Below are 9,935 nucleotides of genomic sequence, written 5' to 3' on the forward strand. Positions count from 1 at the left end.
CGACCCCCCGCACCCTCCCCAGTAATACTTTACCAATTCACAAATGAATGCAACTAAAAATCCAAAAAAACAAATTTGATTATATTTTCAAATAACAAATTTAATGATATTTTCAAATAACAAATTTGATGATATTTTTTCATATTCATAAATATTTTCAAATAACAAATTTGATGATTTTTTAAAATTATTACAGTTTTTATAAAAAAATATTACTGTTTCATATTAATATTCATTTTCTAAAAAATTATTAGATGCAACAAAAAATAATAATGAAAAAAAATTACTTATGGCGCACTGCTGGGTAGTGCGCCATTGTTGTGCAAAAAAAAGCTACTTATGGCGCACCCGTGGGTGGTGCGGCATTGCTATCTAAAAAAAGATTTCTAATGGCGCATCGCTCGGGGGTGCGCCATTGCTATAAAAAAACATACTAATGGCGCACCGCTAGGGGGTGCGCCATTAGTAATCTTCCCCCCTAGCTAATTCGCCCGATCCCTTCGTCCCTCCCTCGCTAGATCCACTTCCCCCCGCTGCCCCGACCCACGATGCCGCCGCCCCTACGTGTGCCGCCTCCCCCACGCCCCCGCCCCCCCACCACTGCAGCTCCTCCGCTGCCCACCGGACAGCAAGCCGTCGCGACCCCCAACCATCCCGCCGCCGACCCGCAACCATCCCACCGCCGACGACCGCACGGGGTGCAGGATGACGACCGCCGCTGACCCACAACCGTCCCGCCGCTGCCGACCCCGACCCCGACCCCTCCGGCGACCGGCCGCGCCCGCCCAGGTACCTCTCCTCCTTCCTCCTTCCTCCCTCTCCACCCTTCCTTCCATTCCCTCCCTCCCTCCCCTCGACCGTGGCGACGCCGGCGTCCCTCCTGACCGAGGGTGCCTCCCAGGGCCAAGATCATTGTTACATGATAATCATGCTCCCTGGTTACTTTGCCAATCTAATTTGCTGCGGGTAGAATTATTTTGGCTTTGTTTATGCCAATGTACTACTAGCTAGGACTACCTTGTGGTTATTTATATGTGTGTGTGCACTAGACGCAAATCATAAGTTAGAGGTAGTGTGTTTTGTTTAACATTTGGTGGGGGTACTTAATGTGCTATCAGCAAGTGTTCTCCATATGAAATGCCACAAACCATTGTTGTTGTTTTTCAAATGCTTCAGTTCTGCTCGTGTTGTTTTGTGCCGGTGTTCTGTCTATGATTACATTCCTGGTTGTTGCAAATCTGTGTCCATGAGAAGTGATCACATTTAGGAAGGCACCTTCATGTTGTATCAACAAGAAGTGAATCAAAAACATCAGATTGTACTTTCTGCATGTGATCAAAGTAGCTCATGCCTGAAATCAGTTTATTTTGGGAAATCAGAGCATTTATCAGATTGATTTGTATTGGTTTCAGGTTCGAATGAATGTTTAATGCTCCTACATCTCCTTTTCTTTTATAATGGAAATATTTCTATATTGATGTCGCTTTTAATATGTTGCTTCAGTATTTTTTTACTTTCGTTCTGTCGTATTGAGGTGAACCCAAGGATTAATGACATGTGCTCCTATTCCCGTGTATCTGAAATTATATGGCCATTTGCTTGTGTTATACCTAACCTGTTTAAATTTGCAATGACCGAACTTAAATTCGAAAGGTGTTGTTTGGTGTTATACCTGACATGTTTTTTTCTTTCTGTAATTTTTTACACTACATGTGCTATGTCTGACCTGTTTTTCTTTTTCTGTAGAAATCTAGAAATGCAGTATTAGTGCGTCACTGTAATTTCATCGACATTGTGAATTATATTTTTTGTATGTCTCATGATGGATTTGAGCAATGTGGATAAATTTGACATGCAAATTAGGAACGGCCTTTATCTGCCAGGTTGTTTGGCTGTGAACTAGTCAAAATATGACCCGAGTTGGCATGCCATGATCTAACACAGGCACAACACTGGCCCAATCTGGTGAACAAAACCAAACTTGGATCAGTGATGCTTGCAAGTTGAGGCTACAACATGAAAGTACACTTAAAAGTAAGCCAAAGAGAACATATAGTAGAACTGATCTCTGTATAGCCTGCAGATGTTGTAAAAAGAACTAGATGCAGAGCAATTGACCTTGTATGTTGCCTTTTTATTTTGCTGAAAATTTCACACAGGAAATAAATAAATGAAGAGCAGCAAGTTTTACTATTTTCCCACAATCTCAAGTTTCATACATGTCATGTTCCTGCATTCTAGTTTGTGGCAGCCAAACGCTACTACCGTTGCATTTCAAGTTTTCGCCAATGCTATGTTGTTGTTATAATTGGTTTCATTAATGCTACGCTACGATGTAGGTGTAATTTGCCACCTACGAAAACATATGCTCTTGCATTTATATTACTGGTACTCATTATTTCCTTGCCTAACAGGAAGGTCTGCGTCCTGCCCTGCTCCACTAGCTGCTTCGGGGAGAGACCCATCAGCGGTAATTATGTTATCCCGCTTAAATCAATTTCTTCTGAAATGTTTCAGTGTTTTGTAATATTGGTGAGCATTGTGCTACTGTTATGAGTACCCTCTCATCAATATTTGTGAGCATTGTGCTACTTCTTGTCTCAGATTTGTGATGCTTCTGCTGTACTACTTGCTGACTGTAAGATAACTTACATGTGGACGAGCCTAGCACAACTAGCTATTTGCATACTTGATAGTTCCTCTTCTGAAGATATGAGTTAACTTTCTGAACCTATGCACACAAAACCAAGTATTTCTTAGATTTCTTTGCACGAGTTAACTTACTAAACAAATGCTTATGGCATCAAGTATTAGCTAGAGTTCTTTGCTTAAGCTGTTGTCCATACAAGAATCTGGGCCATTTGGTTCAGTTTCTACCAGCAAGAACACATCAAGTGGGTAAATAGATGTTGCTGCTGGACTATATGTTCTGGACTATATGTTCATTGGTACTATATGTTCAGAATGAGTTAACTTGTTGTCATTTATCGGAATTCATAATGTGCTGGACTATATGTTCATTGGTACTACTTGTGATGCTGCTGTTGTACTACTTGGGAATTTTGTCAACTTGTGATGTTGTTGTTGTACCCCGAGAGGCCCTTAAGTTTGCCAGAATGTCGATTAACTTCCGTTCTGGCAAATTCGGGTACTCCATATGTCCTATTTTCAGCAAAGGTCATGCTAAAATTTTCCATGAATTTTAGCATGACTTTGCTAAAAATAGGACATATGGGGTACTTGCGACTAATGCATGGGCCGGGGTATCTTAGTACTTAATTAAGTAGGATCAACTGCCCCTTTATTCTTGCTGCATTAAACCATAGGTGGCAATAGAGCCAAGTGATTAGGCCCTACTTAGAATTCTCCTTCCCTTTTCTTGATAGGGTATATTATTAGAAGATACCCATATATATCAGTCAACCTAGGGTGCCTCGGCATCGATAAACCCTAAATGATGAAAACTTAGCTTAGCATTTAGGGTGCCTCAGCGCCGACAAACCCTAAATTATAAAACCTTGGCTTTTAGGGTGCCTCGGTGTCGATAAAAACCTAAATGATGAAAGCTTAGGCTTTTAGGGTGCCTCGGCGTCGACAACCCCTAAATGATAAAAGCTTAGCTTTTAGGATGCCTCGGTGTCGACAAACCCTAAATGATGAGACCATGATCTTGTTCCTTGACAATAACCAACTTTTTGACCAAACTTTTTTCCTATTTAGAGTGAAACATGGCCCACAACGATGAGGCTGGCGGTTCGGGCAAGCAATTCTGGGAGCTGTCCCAAGAGATGGAGGAAGAACCTCACTGCTATGAGGACACCGCGGAAGACACCGATCCTGACTACACAACCCCTAGTGGCGTCGGGGATGACACCACTGATGGTGCCACCGAGGATGCCACCACTAATGATGACAGCGCACGCATAGATGGCAACCAACCGAAGAGGCAACGGAAGGACCGGCGCCCGAACGTGCTTGGCACTGTCAAGGAGGAATTTACTGAAGTGAACTCCAACGGGCATCCAACGGCGCCCAAAGAATTAGTCAAGGGATACTCGGTTCAGCTCGGGTGCATTCTCCGGAGCACCGTCTCGATCAACACCGAGAACCTAAGGCATAAGGACCGAGGGAATTTGCCCAACCTCCTCTTCACAAAGCTGCACGAACAATACAAGTTCCCTGTTGACTTTGCAAACACACGCCTCTCAGGGAATAAAGTGAACTGTGCCGCCCTCACGAGGATGAGCACGTCCCTGTCTACTTGGAGAAGCGCGGTGAAGAAAATGATTGACAAAGGTGATAGTTATGAGAAGATCAAGGCGAAATATCCTTCGATCAACGAAGATGACTACAAGGAGTTCAAGATCAAGTGCGAGAGCAGCGCAACCTTGGAATCAAGTCAGTGGGGGAAAGAAATGCGGGAGTTGAACTTAGGGGTCCACCAACTCGGTCCCGGCGGTTACAGAGTGGCGGAGCCTATATGGGACAAGGAGGACGCGGAGCATGCCGAGCAAGGCCTACCGCCCCGCTTCGAGAAATACCGTGACAAGCAGACCGGAAACTTTGTCAGGGCCCGGTACAAGGAGGACCCGGTAACAAACGAGCTTACCATGGATCCGAAGACCAAGGCGCTTGAGCTTGTTCTGGCAAGGAATACACCCCCGCGTAATTAGCTCCATATGGTTGCATTCTAATTAATGAAGCCAAATTTCTAAATGGTTCACATTCCTTCCGTAGGAGACAGAAAGCAGTAGCGCGGGGTCGTCTCAGAGCTCCCCTTGTGACAGCACTCTAAATAGGGCGTTGAACGTAATGAAAAACAAGGATAAGCTCACTAAGCCGTCGTCAGCTGGTCGTGTGGCTGGCAAAGGCTTGTCCACAAAATGGTCGTCATACTATACCACTGGTGGGCGAAAGGAGAGAAAGACCAGCTCAGAAAGCCAGTCGCGCGAGGTTCAAGAACTCAAGGCACAAGTGGCGCGGATTCCAGAGATTATCCAAGAGCAAGTGCAATAACAACTGGGAACGACGCTCACTGCCATGGTGCCTACCTTGATTCAGGGGCTGATGACGTGGATTGCAGGCGGCCAACAGGGGCCGCCCCTGGTTCCCAGCTTCACGACCAGCAACTCGCACAATGCGCAGGAGGCGCCATTGGTGTCTCTGGCGGAGGCGGTATTCGTGTCTCCAGCGCCAGCACGGGCATTGGAGCTTAATGCACCCGGTGTACGCCGGCCGACACCTCGCCAGCAAGCGCCCCCTCCGTCAGTTGCACGCCCGCTGTTGGCGGTGCCTCAACATTAGCCGAGCTCGATGCCATCACGGTAACTAAGCCTCTCGGTCGATGACTTCATCTCCTTGCCTTTGACTGGGCATCCCTGACGCCCTACATGTTTTCGCAGGGCGCCGCCGACGTTCCATGCACTCTCCTGCACTTCATGGGCGGTGAGTTGATCGATGTCGCCAAGGGCAGAATCGTTCAACCGGGCAACCCCGTGTTCCACGGTAATCCGATGCCACCCACCGTGTATAGGGTTGAACTGGTTCTGGTGCTGCCAGGCTACGACGAGTTGTTACCTCCGATTCGACCCGCTAGGGCCGACGAAGATGATGTGATGACCCTCAGTGCCTGCGTAAGCTGGCCCCTGCTTTGGCCAAAGAGCTAGATTCCTTTAGGGGCGGGGGACACCACCCCACAGACAAGACCGCCAGTCGTGCCGGCGCCAAGCCATGGCAAGACCGCTGCAACGCTACCGGACATGCCGGACATCCCTATGGCACAGGATCCAGACATGCATATGGCACAGGATCCGGACGACGACGACAACGACGAGGTATATTTACCAACGTGGATAAGTACTTTGCCGAACATGGGTACGGTGACGAATTCTGCGGGCCTCCTTCTCAAGAACCCAACCCTGAAAAAGACGACCGCGATCTAGCTGGTACCGCGGAGAAACCCAATTGTAACAGGCGTCGTCTGGCGTTCAGTTCTCAGGAGACGCCTCCAGCTGCCGCCTTCACTGAGCCTCAGATAGCCGAGGTGTGAAATATTATCAGCCCCAACACACTCAAGAAGGCGGTCTATGAGCAGAACTCGAACCCATTGCAGCAGATGAAGAAGAAGGGATGGAAACGAAAGAATAACAAGGGCGCCGGTGCGAGCCAGCCGACACCGAGTACGATCCGTGCTCAGGACGGGCCACCTTCACCTAAGGATATCTCGAGGAGGGTGCATGTGGCTGGTAGGGCGATGCTACCGACAAATCCGCTCAATGCTGCAACTGGTGCTATGCGGAGTTTGGATGACAGTGTTCTTTCTTTGGAGAGGCGGCGTCTCTCCCAGAATGATGTGGCATACCCGGTTTTCGTGGCCAAGGTGCCAGAGGGCAAGGGCTTTATGGATAGCGCCATCGGGGGTACGATCGTCCTGCGGTTTGATGACATCTTTGCTATGTTTAACCTCATCCGCTGCACTACACCTTCGTTCGGCTGTTTTCGCCGAGTATGGAGATGCGGATCATTAGAGACAAGACCCTGGACATCGGAATAGTCGACCCCTTCTCCATGCGTGCCAAGATCTTGGGTAGCGCTGGGGACCGGCAAGTCGCGAGTTCACACCTCGAGGCATCATTCTGGCACACCCAGATAAGGATAACTTCCTCGTGCCTTACTTTCCCGAGTAAGTCATCCCCTCACCACTCCGTAACATATGATTTCTTAGATTTCGACCGTTCTTTTTTTTCTAACATTTCGTGTTTTGTGCAGTGACACACATTGCACACTCATCCTCTTAAGCCCAAAATATTCCATGGCCATGTATTTCGACCCGGACCGTGAGTCGAAGATAGACTACACAAATATCAAGAAAGTTCTTGATGATGCTCTCCCCGGCTACGCCAGATCTGGAGGCACCTTTAAGAGGCCAGTTCGTAGGTATGGCAAGCACGTGTTCACCCATAATACGACGTTCCCCTGCGTCAAGCAGCCGCCTGGCGGTCAGAAGGATGCCTACTACGCCCTCCATCACATGCGGGCGATCGTACGGGACCATAATCACTTCTGCTAGCAAATAATCTTAAAGATTGGGCCACACGCTTGTCGGCAATCCAGGACGCGGACATCAGACAAGAATTCTTTCGCATCTAGTCGGAGTTTGCAGAAATCATCCATCAAGATGTCCTTCGTACCTCGGGGCAGTTCTACCTCAGATATCAACCGTCCAACAGTGAGATAGAAACAACGCTACAAATGCAGGCTAACAACGCCCGTGATTTCATGACCATCACGAAAGACGGCGGCTTCATCCACGCTCCGGTCCCATGAGTCGAGTCGAAAGTAGTGATGCTATGTAGTTCTGAATTGTCGATTGGCTCATGTTGCAATATTAAACTTTAATGAACTTGTATGTCTCTTTTGTTTGGACAGCCATTCAACTTATATGTAATCGATGCTATTTATTAGTAGGACCATGAATCATGCTATTAATGTGTTGCTTTTCCCTTCCGATCCTTTTGGTGCATACTTATATATTGCTTATGTATTGTCTGTGAATTGTTACTAACGTTTTGTTTGGCTAGTGCATAGAGATGCCGTCGTATGTCATGTACAAGGGTAAGGTTCCCGGAGTCTACGACGACTGGGAGGAGTGTCGGAGACAGGTTCACCGTTTCGGCGGTAACAGTTACAAAGGGTACACCACTAGGGCGGAGGCGGAAGTTAGATACACGCACTATCTAGCGGGAGAGAGGAGGGAGCGTTGGAGGAACCGGATGAAGAGGTTTCGAGACTTGTAATGTTATAACTTTGTTCGGTATTTGAAATTCGGAGACTAATATGATGAATTATTTTCGGAGACTAATCTTCTATTATATTCGATAAATCTGCTGTTTATATGTTGTGCTCTCTATATTGTGTGCAGTAATATGTTTTGTAACCTGTGCAAATATCAGAAAAGAAAAAAAATAACCCCTAATATTCATACTAATGGCGCACCACTCAGCACACTAATGGCGCACTACATAAAGGACACTAATGGCGCATCACCCCCTAGTGCGCCATTAGTATGCCAAAGCACATGAGTAAATATGGCCCCCTGGGAGGCATACTAATGGCGCACGGTGGGCTATACTAATAGCGCACTGCGTGGTGCGTCATTAGTATACCAGATACTAATGGCGCACTAGGGGTGCGCCATTAGTATTTAATTCTAATGGCGTGGTGCTAGTGGCGCACCAGTAGTGCGCCATTAGTAGGCAAAACTGATGCGCCACTAGCAGGCCTTTTCCTAGTAGTGGGCACCAAGGATGGTGGCGGCGGGGTCTCGGCTGCCTGCCTCTACGTGGGGAGTCCCGGATCTGGAGCGGCGACTCCTTTGGCGAGGCACGACAGGCTCCGGCGAGCAGCCGTGCGGGCGGTGGATCTGGCGTCCTGACCGTGCGGGCGGCGGGACCCCGGTGATCGTTGGCGGCTGGCGGCGGCTTCTACGACGGTCGGTGCGCGTGATCTGGCGCCTCCCCTCCTCCCCTGTTCGGCGTGCGGGTCAGCCTGGTCGGGCCAAGCTTCTCTTGGTCGTCGGTTATGTACATGGATCTAGTTCGGGCGCCCTGGCGCGCCGACAGCGACGCCTAGGGCGTTGTTCCCCTCCTTGGAGGCGTCGGTATGGACTGATCTCCTCAGTTCCCCTTCCCCTAGGTCTCCCGGGCAAAAGCCCTAACTTTGTTGGGCGGCGACGGCGCTCACGACGCCGTTCCCTTCTTGAAGGCGCCGCTTTGGGAACCTTGGGTTGGGTGGCGCTTGTGGGTGGTGGGCGACAGCGGTGGTGCGGACCTATTCTAGCATGGATCTACGTCTGTTGCTTGGAGATGAACTCGCGTAGATGGAGGTCGTCGTTTGGCGTCGTGGTGGCGTCCATGGCGGAAGACCTGCCAAGGCTCGCTTAGGTGGAGGTCGTCGTTTGGCGTCGTGGTGGCGTCGATGGCGGAGGACCTGCCAAGGTTGATACCTCAATTTGCTCTGAAGATGGACCAGTGGAAGATGGCGGCGAGGACACATGTGGTGCGTCGGACTGGTTTGTGCCCCGGACCTGGTAGATGACTCAGCCGGGGACTCCGGCTTTAGATGTTATGCTTAGGTGAGAGGTCTGGTATGTGGTCCGGCTTGCACCCCTTCATCATATGGACAGGAGTAGCGGCAGATGTTGCCAAGATGGCGGCTTCAGGCATATTGTTGTTTTACTTTGTAAGGTCCTCGGGAATAATCAATAAAATGGCCGCATGCATCTCCCAGATGCAGAGGCCGGAGGTCATCCCTTTTTTTAAAATAAATAAATTCAAGAAGCCAAACAGAGACTGGGAATTATTTCCCGTTGCTTAATTCGCTAATTCGATCCGTCAAATGGCTACAAATGACCTGAATGTGAAGCTAAAAGCGGACGACAATGGAGAATGGGATCCGATGTGTAACCATGGTTGTGAGCCTGGAGCAACGTACGATTGAAGGCGAAGAATGCATCGCCCATGGCCGTTGCGGACTTGCCGGCGATGAAGCTGGACGGGGCTTCACGGTGTTGATTTTCCATTTGTGTGGGAAGGCCTGATTGTTCTGCTGTGCTAGAATTGTATCAGGGTGTACTAGTGCATTTTGTTGAATATTACAGTGTTCAATGTTTGCCCCACTTCAAAATTATAGATGCTCCGTTGCTGAACATTTTAGCTATTCTTTTGTCTGATGCATTGTTGCCGAGGTTAGGAGCGTACACGTTGCCACGGCCCCAACAATCCCACTGCCCTTATAATACTCAGAACTTCTATTGGTTGGAGTCAATTGGAGCTGCTCTGGGCAGGTAACTCAAGAGCAGTGGACTTGACAAAAGCACCACAGTATTATCCAGATGCTGAAATTCAGTCAAATGTTCAGAAAAGAATCACTTTATC

General features: G+C 48.4%; 1 pseudogene; it reads left to right on the plus strand.

Moving 5' to 3' along the window:
* The first annotated feature begins 4,812 nt into the window (after nucleotides 1-4,812).
* Nucleotides 4,813-6,931, plus strand: LOC119307538 (annotated as a pseudogene).
* Nucleotides 6,932-9,935: the final 3,004 nt, after the last annotated feature.

Source organism: Triticum dicoccoides, chromosome 1B, assembly GCF_002162155.2.
Source record: "Triticum dicoccoides isolate Atlit2015 ecotype Zavitan chromosome 1B, WEW_v2.0, whole genome shotgun sequence".
NCBI classification, from domain to species: Eukaryota; Viridiplantae; Streptophyta; class Magnoliopsida; order Poales; family Poaceae; genus Triticum; species Triticum dicoccoides.